At 39.9% G+C, this 12,394-nt stretch overlaps 1 protein-coding gene across 12 annotated transcripts in view; it reads left to right on the top strand.

Annotated features, from left to right (window-relative positions):
* KCNIP4 (potassium voltage-gated channel interacting protein 4) overlaps positions 1-12,394 on the top strand; it is a 472,256-nt gene that overhangs the window by 302,161 nt on the left and 157,701 nt on the right. The gene's annotated exons all lie outside the window — the stretch shown is intronic.

Here is a 12,394-nt window from a genome sequence, read left to right as displayed (position 1 = left end):
CTTCCAGAAATGACGTTTCAAATCACAATAGTGTGCAAATCTGTACTACATGGTAGACTTTGGGGGAGATAGGAAGTCTATCTTTTTCTAAGTGAATTTACTGTAATTATTTTGTGCTTTTGTATGCTAACCACGAGATTTCTGGATATGCTTAGGAATAGCTCTAAAAAACCAGATTGCACTGTTGATATACCCAACAGTCACAGGTTTTAAACAAATGCCAGTATGTGAAAGAAGCACAATGAATGTTGGCAGAAACAAGGTTAATTTCTCATTGCAGCTTAGACACTTGAAGTAAGAAATACTTAATTTTCTTTTCTCTAATTTCATACTCTCTTACAAAAGATTTCAGTGAGCTTGCTAATGATAATAACTTTCCTTTTAGGTATTTCTTTTTGTAAAATTGTAGCTACACGATGTGGTATTTAGACAGTTGTCTAACTTAACTGAAAATGTAGGGGTGGGGAAATAACAAGATAGTAGTAATTCTAATCCAACAAGAGACCTGGGCATATACAGGTTAGTCTGTGCAAAACTCAACTTCTAAACATGTCTTATGTGTGGGCTTTACATGGCTTCTCAGACAAGGAGACCGGATACATGTGGATAAGCACACAGACACACACATACACAATTTTTTTTGTTTTTTATTTTTTTAAGTTGACATGCAGAATGTTCATGGACGTCATTTTTATATCTGTAATGCTACCCATCAGATGCTTTGGAGTGTCAGCTGAAAAACAGGAGACAGTTCAAATTAAGACCAGGCATTCTTATTATTTCAGGTTATAGATAAATCCATACAAATAATATACTGCCCAGTTGTACTGTGTATGCCGTGAAGTCTCCTGGATTCCACAGATGTTGGCAGCTCTGTAATTCCATCCCTGATTTGAGAGAATTAAAAACTGTATAATCTAGCTTAGAGAGAAATTTTAAAGTCAAGGGCTGCCAGTAAAGCAGTAGGTCTGTGCAGCCCAAATTGCCAGACTCGCTAGACAAGAAAAAAGAATATCAACGAAGACATGGTTCTAGTCTAGTGAACGTGCCACTAAAATGGAAGGAAGGGTCCTGGGTGTTTACATATTCCACATTACCTGTGAGGAAATCCTCATGAATAAGATTGAACTGAAACCTGTTCATTTTCTGAAAAATTGAAGAGCAGAAGCAAACAGCCTAAGCTTCTTTTCTCAGACCTTGCTAAAGCAGGCAAGCTATGATACAAAGGAACAATGATAGATGTTCTGATTCAAAATCTGTTGAGGACAAAGGAGAGATACTCGTCAGTTTAATAGACCCTGGACTGGGTTTGGAATGAAGTGGCAATTAAGTCTCCAAACTCATTAATTCTGATTTGATTAGTGATTTGTGTTTTTTTTTTTTTAAACTGGATGGTTATTTGTTAATTAATAACTAGACTTAGATCAGCTAGCTTCACAAAGATTGTTGAAAAGCCATTGGAGAGTAATAATTGTTAAGCTATGTTGTCTTATAATAATGAAGGCAGTGGCAAACCAAAATACACTTCTTGCTTTCTGAATAAATTTCTATAAAATGATATTTGTCATGCTTCTGTGAACAGTTGTTACAGCAACTATTGCTAACTGTACCTATTAGTTGCTACTTGGATTAGTCCAGTAGTCTGAAAGTCTGTGTAAATTCCTGCAGATATTGTTTACTTAAATGCTAAATTCTTAGCTTACTGCTACTGCAGTACTAGAAAGACTCATCTCGCTGTACATCAAGAATCTTTCTAGAAATGGTCATAATTCTGAATACCGCATGTATACCTGATTTGGTGGTGGTGTTTGTTCATGTCCTCCAAGATGAATCAAACTGGAACATATCATGAAGCAACCAGTAAGCATTTTGAAAATAAAACTTGCATTTAAACTTCAGAGCCTAATATTTTCTTAAATAGTTAGCTAACACCTTTTTCTGTAAACTTATTCCCATATTTGAAGTTGCTTTAAGACTCAAAAGGAGAAGCTTGATAGTACTCGAGCTTTTCAAGGAATTATCATGGTTTATGAGTTAATAAAAAGTTATTTAGTACAACCCAAGGCTAGTGCTAAAATGGTTTCTATGCATTCAAACAGACAGGGAACTCTGAAAATTACAAAATCCATTTTAATTGTTTTGTGATAAAATGGGAAGTATTAACTGGGTTACAACCAACAATTCTTATGCTTGTAACAGTTTCTTGCTGTTAAACTTACTTGCTATTACTAAATACGTTTTCCCAAAACCCAGTAACAGGACGTGAGCAAAATAGAGGAGTGGAGGAAGACTTGAGAAGTGCACTGGATGAAGATTCATAGTACCTATGCAGTTACGATTGCTCATGAACAAAAGGGAGAGGTTGTCTTGAAGGGGACACAACACTATGGGTAGCAAATCCTGCTCAACTTTTAGAGAAAGGGTTCTAAGTTGTTTAGGATAGTTTTATAGGGTGTTGTGGTTTAACCCCAGCCAGCTAAGCAGCACGCAGCTGCTTACTTACTTCCCCCCCACTCAGTGGGATGGGGGAGAGAATCAGGGAAAAAAAGTAAAACTCATGGGTTGAGATAAAGACAGTTTAATAGGACAGAAAGGAAGCATAATAAAATGACAATATTAATAATAAAAGAATTGGAATATACAAAACAGGTGATGCACAATGCAATTGCTTACCACTCGCCGACTGATGCCCAGTTGGTTCCCGAGCAGTGATCTGCACCCCCCAGGCCAACTCCCCCCAGTTTACAAACTGGGCATGATGTCACATGGTATGGAATACCCCATTGGCCACTTTGGGTCAGCTGCCCTGGCTGTGTCCCCTCCCACCTTCTTGTGCCCCTCCAGCCTTCTTGCTGGCTGAGCATGAGAAGCTGAAAAATCCTTGCCTTGGTATAAACACTACTGAGCAACAACTGAAAATGTCAGTGTGTTGTCAACATTCTTCTCATACTGAACCCAAAACATAAGGCTATACCAGCTACTAGAAAGAAAGAAAATTAACTCTATCCTAGCTGAAACCAGGACATTGGGTAAGACATGTTGCAAGCTTTAGATCTTTCAGCCTTGAAATAGGAATAAAGTAAAGGACTGGGGAAAAACCTTGGGCAAATAGATGATATTCTGTCAGTATATGCCTCTCCAACACTTTCAGTAAAGAATAAAAAGAGATGGGCAGCTATTACAGCCACTCTTGCTTTGGATTTCCAAAATTTTCAGCTCTAAGGAATACAGTCTTGGACTGTACTTCTGTATTCGTGTGAAATGACATCCATGTTTATACTGTACATGAAAAACCTAATCATGAACTCCTCTGAGTGCAGAATCTTAAAATATGAACTCTATTCTAAAAGAAAAGGTTTCTTTTTCATGCTTCTCTAAAGCGATAATCTCCTTTCAAGATACTACTTCTTAGCCCTTTCTTTTTTAAGGACCTTATTGCTGCACTAAGGTGTTTTCCATAGGCAAGCCATATTTGTTATTTAGTCTGCTGCAACAGGAACAGTTACAGAACAGCAGCCAGAAATGACAACTGTTATTCTAATTTATGCTTTTTAAAATATGTGCTGTTTATCCTATGTAGCTTCACAAAATAGAAAACTTGAAAAGAAGTGGGATTTGCTTAAATACTTCATCTAGTATAAGTGCTTACCTTCAGATTTGTGGCTATATAGGAAAGTGATATCCTAGACTATCTTAAAAAATTACCATAAATGCTATGTTGAAATTTTAGTGACCGTAATTTATAAGTTTCTCTCTGTGGAAATGTGTTCTTCACCTAACACTGTCATCATACTTCACATGCCTTTTATTGACTGTAACAAGGCTCTTAGGAACATGTAATCAGACACAGTCAGTAAGCTCTGCTTGAAGGTTTGCTATTATGCACTGGCAGAATGCTAATTTATTTATCTAGGCTCTATGTCTAAATGCCACACATAGGCTGTATGTTTCTCTTACCTGGGAAACATAGAACTTGCATTGGGCCAGATGGTAAGTTGGCAACCTGGTGCACCTGTGTAGAGGACTTGAGGGTAGAAGTGGGTTCTTGTTTGCACAGCTCATTAAATTATTAAATTGCTGTTTTATGCAGGAGATGAAACTGCTGGGAGTAGGTGATTTAAAAAAAAAAAAGGGGGGGGGAGGCTGGGCAGATGTGTCCAGTCATGCCTCATAGCAAAATTCCTTGTGCTAAGACCAAGAAGGGAGAGAGAAGAGTTCAGATAGGCTGGATTGCATTTCATTCCCTGAACTGCTCTTTGAATGGGATAACTGTGTGTTGTACCTTATAGCTAAGCTGCTTGAAAAAAATTATTTGCTGATGTCACTAGTAGGTGACAGAAACTGAAATACGTAAACCTACAAATACCAAAGGTGATTATCCTCTGCTTTGGTTAACCAGCAGTTTAAAAATAGTAATATACTCTAAACGTGGTTAGTTCCTTGCCCTCCTGTTTTACTGCTATAACATAAAACATCTGAGGACCAAAACCTTCAATTCAAATAACTGTTCATAATAAAAAAAAAAAAAAAGTTCTTTCAATAAAATCTTAGACCTCAGTGGGATAAATTGCTACAGAAAAGAAGTTCTTTTAACACTGGCTTCTTTTGTGGTTTGTCGTTTTTGCCAGTAACTGAGGTTTTATCCATCAATGAAATATTGTGTATTCCAGTTTTGATGTTATTCCAAAACATAGTTCAGTAAGAACTGCTGAGGAGTACTGAGGCTCCATCTGTTCTTGCCATGAATAGGAAATACTACAGATGATAGTGAGCAGATGTATCCTGCCTATTGCAGTCATGCTCAAAAACACTGAATTGAACATTGGATTGAAAAGGCAAAAACATTTTAGTTCTCCTGTGTTTGCCAAACTCTATGTATGTGTCTGACAGGCATCTCAAAATCATTTTGCTTTTCTTTAACAGTTTCCAAAATGTGGTTTGTTTTTGTTTTTGGTTCCCACCCACCCCCTTTGAAATTACCTTTGTTCACAGTCCAGGACAGAATTCAGTTTCACATCCAATCCAGAGTGACATATGATAACTTGAGCAACTTAGTGCCTATGAATTTATGCTCACACTTTCTTTTTCTCTCACCTAGTAGATTTTGAGGGGGGTTGTGTACCTTGGATTTTTAAGTATTTTTTTTAAGTGCAGAAAGGAAGACAAACATCAACCGGGCATCCTAAAAATTCGTATGTCAGTGTGGTGGGTGCTCTAAAAAAGATCTTTCCTTTGCCTTGAGTATAGGAGGGGTTCGGATGCAGGTCTCTCCTTCCAAGGTGAGTATCTTAGGCTGCAGCGGTAGAGACAAGAGAGAGATAGGGTCCACCCTAGTTTCAGAAATGTAGCACCACAAACTCTATGAGAATGGATTATTTTGCAAAAGTTGAAAAGCACCATGAGGCACTTAAATAATAAATATAATACGTACAATTATTGTTTGGTTTTACACTTAGTACTCAAATTGAGGCGAATTTGGCTGAAGCGCGTTGGTGACGTGGCCAGCGTAGCTGCGGTGCGGATGGCCGTGCGGCAGCGAGCGCTGGCACGTGGAGCACGGCTGCTCCTCTCCCTGCTATCCTGAGAGAAGGAAGCCCCGGTGCCCGATGTGTGCCACGGCACGTGGGCTTGTGCACGTTACTGCAGCTTCTCCTCCTCTTCGGGGCCGCGCAAGCCCTGTGCCAGCTCCCCTCGGAGGCTGAGCTGTCGCAGGGGCGAGTCTTAAAGCGAGTGGCTGAGGTGAAGGATGAGGAAAGCTTTGAAGGATTGGTGTTCCTGCTGGATTTGTAAGACTGATGGACATAGCTCCTGCCCCGTTAGATCTGGGGCTGTGACTGTTGGGTAATCGGCCTCTTTCATACAGGGATCAGAGCCTGTGACAGCTCGCTTTGGTTTATGACACTCTGCTCGTCAGGTTAGAGGTTGAGAGATTAATTCAAAGTGGCAGAGGTGTAATGAATGTACTCAGCCAACCAGGGAGATGGAGAACCTCTCTTATGGGATGAAGATGAAAGAAGCTGACTCATTTAGCACATCAAAACAGAAAGCAGGAGTGAGATATGATCCAGGGGCAGAAAAAATTGTATCCAAGGTAAATGATTAACTTGGCACAAGTAATAGGTTAAACTCTCTGTGAGTCAGCTTATGCTGGAAATTGATGAAGCTCTGAGACAACTTTCCAACAGGAGCAGGAAGAGGAAAAAAATATCCTGAAGTTTTAAGGAGGAGTTTCATCAAATCATTAAAAGGATTGTTGAATGCGCAGTGGTAATGAACAATGCTTACTTTTAGTGCTGTATTTCTGTGAAAACTGAAGTCAGTCTTTCTGTAACTAGCTTTGAATCTTTTGATGCTGGGGGATTTAAGAGTATAAAAGTGGTATTTAGCTCCTCGAGTAATCCTTCCTGATGGAGAGCCCAGGACTCCCATTCTGATGATCTCTTCATTTTCGTTTGAACATCACTTCTCTCTTAGAAGAAATGCTTTGCAGAATACTTTGAAATTTTCCGTTTAATTTTATAACTCCCCTACTTTAGGCATGCTCTTCTTTATTCTCTGGTTGTCCAAAGTGAAGAGGATATACAGTAGTACTAAATGATTTTACTTTAGATAAAGTTGATCTTTAGTGGTTGTCTGCCTATGTACAAATGTGATAATTAATAGAATAAGAAAAAAGCCTCCTGGCTCAAACAATTATTTCTTTGTGCATATCATATTGTTAAGTTGGAAAAAAAGTTAATCTAACAATGATTAAAAGGAAAAGTTGCACCACAGGAAAAGTTGGCAACCAGCACTCTAGTGGTGCCACATGCTACTTCCTTGAGGCCACAGAAGGGAGTTTAAACAGTGTGATGATATTTGTGGGCTAAAAATCTGTAGTTAGATTGTATTCACTACCTTCAGTGCTGCTCCAGCAGCCCACATGGTGTAGTGTGATGCCACCCAGGCTGCTATTAGGCTCTGTAAACTTGGTTTCTCTGAACACTGATACAATAAAGCAAGGACACTTGAAGAGTGGGATTCAATCTAATTTTCAGTATTAATAAACTTCATACTCAGTATGATGATTCAATTAATTTTTACTGTCTTTTAAAAAAAATAATCTTAAGTTCAGGACTTACTTGTTTGCAAAAAACCTAGTAGTCTGATAGTTTGCAAACCTTAAGTTCAATTTTATATAAGACTAGCTAGTAACAGATTACAGTCTCTAGGCATGTCCTCTGGGACCATTGTCTGCATACCTGAAGATGAGAAGATCTCTTTATTCTTGCCTCCATTTTCTCATGTATAAAGTAGAAAAAGGAAGAATTATTAGCTGTCTTTTTAGTGTTATTTTAGCTCCAGAAATGAAGGAAATCTGAGTGAAGTGTTACGTAGTTAACTCATTTGTAAAATAATGATCCTTCATCTTAATCATTATGAATCAATCCTTGGACCGAACTGTGGTGGCCAAGAAAGTCAAAACTTTGGCAGCTACAGAGGGACTGAGATTATTTTTTTGATCGGGCACTTTTTTTAAGGAGTTTGGATCTTAGAGGAGACAGTAGTGATTTGTTGTGCCGTGGTATAAAATCCAATCATATAAGTCAATGATTTTTCCACAGCTTATTTCCTGCAGTGGTATTTGAATAGAGAAATTTGTCAGTAGTTCGTCAGTTGATACTTTAACTAGTTTTCAGTTCACGGACACTTTTGACAAAAAACACAGACAAACCCCCTCCATTCCAAACTCAATATGTGAAGTGCTTTATGGTTTTTTCCTTTTTTTCTGTAGGTTCTTTTTCTTGTTCTTTCTATACACAAGATCTAACCTAAAAAAAAAGTGTATTTTACAATGTTTGATCATGAACTACTTCCAGTTTTACATGTTGTGTTGGTTTTGGCTGGGATACAGTTAATTTTCTTCATAGTGGCTAATATGGGGCTATGTTTTGGATTTGTGCTGAAAACAGTGTTGATGATAATACAGGGATGTTTTTGTTACTGCTGAGCAGTGCTTACACAGAGTCCAGGCCTTTTCTGCTTCTCACCCCACCCCACCAGGGAGCAGGCTGGGGGTGCACAAGGAGTTGGGAGGGGACACAGCCGGGACAGCTGACCCCAACTGACCAAAGGGATATTCCACACCATATGAAGTCATGCTCAGCATATACAGCTGGGGGAAGAAGGAGGGAAGTGGGGGGATGTTCAGAGTTATGGCGTTTTGTCTTCCCAAGTAACTGTTATGAGTGATGGAGCCCTGCTTTCCTGGAGATGGCTGAATGCCTGTCTGCCAATGGGAAGCAGTGAATGAATTCCTTATTTTGCTTTGCTTCCGTGCACAGCTTTTGCTTTACCTGTTAAACTGTCTATATCTCAACCCAGTGAGTTTTCTCACTTTTACTCTTCTGATTCTCTTCCCCCATCCCACTGGGGAGGGGGAGTGAGCAAGTGGCTGCGTGGGGCTTAGTTGCTGGCTGGGGTTAAACCACAACACAGCTGAATAAAGAACACACAATTTTAGACATATGCATGGGCTTATAAATACAAAGTAGCTTGGAATCTAATTCTGAAAGCTTCTAAATAATCTGTTCCTGATCCAACAATGTACTGAAGTGGAACCCTAGCTTTAGCTAAAATAAATTGATAAAGAAATTGGAGACTTTTATGTTGAAAGGCTAAGATTGTACTTGAATTCATTTTTCAGTGTACTGTGGGGTTTGAGTCAGTTGGGACCATGTTTTCCTCGATGTATTTCTTACTATTTATTTACTGTACAGTTAATTCAGCACTTGAGGTAAATGATAAAGCTGCAGCATCAGCTATATTATTTTTCTAAGCCTGTAAATAGTAAAAGTTTCCTGGCATTAAGGGAAAACTCACTTTTTTTGTAGTAGAGCTAGGAATAGGATTTTAAAAATAGATGCTATAGGTAATATTCCATGGATCTGAATGGAAGTGTACTGGAGTATGTTCTGAAACAGTGAATGCGAAATATTACTATTCTTATGTCCTTTGGATGATCTTTTGAGTAAGACAATGTCTATTTTTACTGGCAATGTAAAACAAGCAAGCGAGGAATGCAGTTATCTGATACTGCTATTTAAAAACTCTTCAACCATTGCAAGATGAAAAGAATTTTTATATATGTGTGTTTGTCTTGTCTTCTGCAATTTTATTCTTAGATCAAAGTTTAGATCAATTGCATTAAGATGTTGCAATGTTGAAATATAAAATGGTTTTGTTTCTTTTTTTAGTCTTAATTGCAGTCTTGCATCGTATATCTTGCAGACTTAAGGGAAAAAAGCCACTTAAATAGAGTGTGAGTGTCCCATTGTATGAGTAATGCTCACATGTAAATGGCCTTCTGGGATCAATAGATTTGATCCTCTTGTGGTATTATTTATAGCTTCTAAAACTATGACCAGCTGAGCTACTTAGAAAAGCAAATCATACTTTTGAATTTGAGTCTGTACCCCATGCTTGCCTCTGTTTCGCTATGTGTTCATCAGAAAAGGTAAGAATGAGGAAAAGACTGATCCACAATCCTTCTTTTGGTTAACACAGTGAAAATCAATAAATCTACTGTATCAATAAAGGACTTGATTGATTTATTCAATTCATCAGTTTTATACAATGTGTGTCCATTTTTCTTATTTATGTGACATTACGAATGCACTAAGAATTCAGAGTAACACAACTAAGATGTTTGGAGGTTTTGGGGGTTTTTTGGGGTTTTTTTTGTTTGTTTTTTTGGTTTTTTTTTCCCAGGGGACAATCTTGGCAGAAACCCTGGTAGAGTCTAAAAGTAGACTTGATTATTTTTCTGAAGGCACATGTTTTTGGAGGAACCTAATACAGAGTAAATTATCATGCATGGTACTCTTACTTTTTGCTTAACAATAGCAAAAACAAGTGCTTCTGCATTGCTGTTTAGAAATGGCATATGTACTCACACATCCTGCGATTAATAGATAAGCAATATAGTGTTAAGCAGGCTATATAAAAATAATGTGGAAATTTGCGGGGGGGGAAGTGGAACAGGAAGCTACCAGTCCAAGACCATAGGTCTTCAACATACTGTTCTGGAGATTCTGAAAAGAGTCAACAAACAAAGCAAGAGCAGACAGAAGAAATGCTACTGGAGAAAAGCAGATTCTTGTGTTAAAAATTTTAGACATAGAGTATGTTAGTACTTTTGAGTGCAGAGAAGGGACTAAGATTGAGAAAACAACTGGAAGAAACAGACTCTTTTTTAAATTTTATTTTTATTAAACTAGAGAGGCAAAAGCAAGAGTCTATGAGTGTATTGGTTTTGTGTGGCAAGGTTTTGGTAGCGGGGGGGGGGGTTACAGGGGTGGCTTCTGTAAGAAGCTGCTGGAAGCTTCCCCTGTGTTCGAGAGAGAGAGCCAATACCAGCCGGCTCTAAGACAGACCCGCTGCCGGCCAAGGCCGAGCCAATCAGCGATAGTGGTAACGCCTCTGTGATAACATTTTTAAGAAGGAAAAAGTTGGGACAGGCAGAAAACAGCAGCCAGAGAGAGGAGTGAGAACATGTAAGAGAAACAACCCTGCAGACCCCCAGGTCAGGGAAGAAGGAGGAGGAGGAGATGCTCCAGGCGCTGGAGCAGAGATTCCCCTGCAGCCTGTGGTGAAGACCATGGTGAGGCAGGCTGTCCCCCTGCAGTCCATGGAGGTCCATGGTGGAGCAGATATCCACCTGCAGCCTGTGGAGGACCCCACGCCAGAGCAGGTGGGTTTCCCGAAGGAGGCTGTGACCCTGTGGGAACCCCGCGCTGGAGCAGGCTCCCCCCCCACCACCCCCCCCCCCCCCCCCCCCCCCCCCCCCCCCCCCCCCCCCACCCCCCCCCCCCCATGGCAGGACTGCGGATCTGTGAGAGGAGCCCACGGAGCAGGTTTTCTGGCAGGACTTGTGACCCCGTGGGGGACCCACGCTGGAGCAGTGTGCGCCTGAAGGACTGCACACTATGGAAAGGACCCATGCTGGAGCAGTTCGTGAAGAACTGCAGCCTGTGGGAAGGACCCACGTTGGAGAAGTTCGTGGAGGACTGTCTCCCGTGGGTGGGACCCCACACTGGAGCAGGGGAAGAGTGTGATGAGTCCTCCCCCTGAGGAGGATGAAGCGGCAGAAAATAACGTGTGATGAACTGACCGTAAACCCCATTCCCTGTCCCCCTGTGCCGCTGGGGGGGGTAGGTAGAGAATCCGGGAGTGAAGTTGTGCCCGGGAAGAAGGGAGGGGTGGAGGGAAGGTGTTCTGAGATTTGGTTTTCTTTCTCATTACCCTACTCTGGTTGATTTGTAATAAATTGAGTTAATTTTCCCCAAGTTGAGTCTGTTTTGCCCGTGACGGTAATTGGTTGAATGATCTCTCTCCTGTCCTTATCTCGACCCACAAGCTCTTTGTTATATTTTCTCTCCCCTGTCCAGCTGAGGAGGGCGGAGGGGGCGTGATAGGACGGCTTTGGTGGGCACCTGGCAACCAGCCAGGGTTAACCCATCACAATGAGGTACCAACAGAGCCTTTGAAGGTAGTGAACAGGAGAGCTCCCATTCTTCCTTTTTCCCCCCCACTGGATGGCAAACACTGTTCAAAACAAGTTAGAACAACAAAATTAAGTTTAGGTTTTGTACCTTTAACAAGTAAAAAATATATGCTTTCCTATAGTTGTTTTCATTTTCTAACCTTGATTTAATTATTTTTCTGTCAACTATTGATGATTTGAGGGAGTGGCAATTAGAGAGTCATCTTTACATGCATTGAAAAGAACTTCTTTGCTTTTGTAATTCACTTTAAGATTTTGTAATAAACATAATTAGCTAGCACCCTTTGTAGTGTTTCCAAATATATAAATGTCTCATGAATATGTGCTTTTGATTCTGGTCTGTTTTGATCAGGACTCCTTTTTAATACTTGGGGTTTTCAGTCACATACTTAATTTACTCAGCAACAAATTACTTCATCTTGCTACTTTCTGGAATGAAAATTATCTTGCATGTCCATCTTGAGCGTCAACAAGTACTTTAAATATAATCAAACATTTGGTCCTGCTATACTCTGTTATAGTCCGGTAATCTAGATGATCTCTAAAGATCATTGTAAAACATGTTGATAAGACCACTGTAATAAAAACAAAACAGTGATTGTGATTTTCTTTGAAAATTAGAAGTTCTCTTTAACAAAATGTACATCTTGGACTATGAGCTATCCTCTTTTGTAGACTGCAGAAATGCAGATGGGGAATGGGTCTTAGAAACTTTAGAAGGCCACGCTTTGGACTGAAGTATTCTGTCAAATTATTTGGATAGACCCTTGATCCTGCAGCTCTCTGGTTCAGGCAGCAATACATCTCTGTTGTATTCTTCAAGCTGCACTGAAAGGTCTAGCAATGCAG

The sequence above is a fragment of the Aquila chrysaetos genome, chromosome 1, assembly GCF_900496995.4.
Source record: "Aquila chrysaetos chrysaetos chromosome 1, bAquChr1.4, whole genome shotgun sequence".
Classification (NCBI taxonomy): Eukaryota; Metazoa; Chordata; class Aves; order Accipitriformes; family Accipitridae; genus Aquila; species Aquila chrysaetos.
Note: the sequence above shows the minus strand (reverse complement) of the source record. Positions and strands in the feature narration are given on the sequence as shown.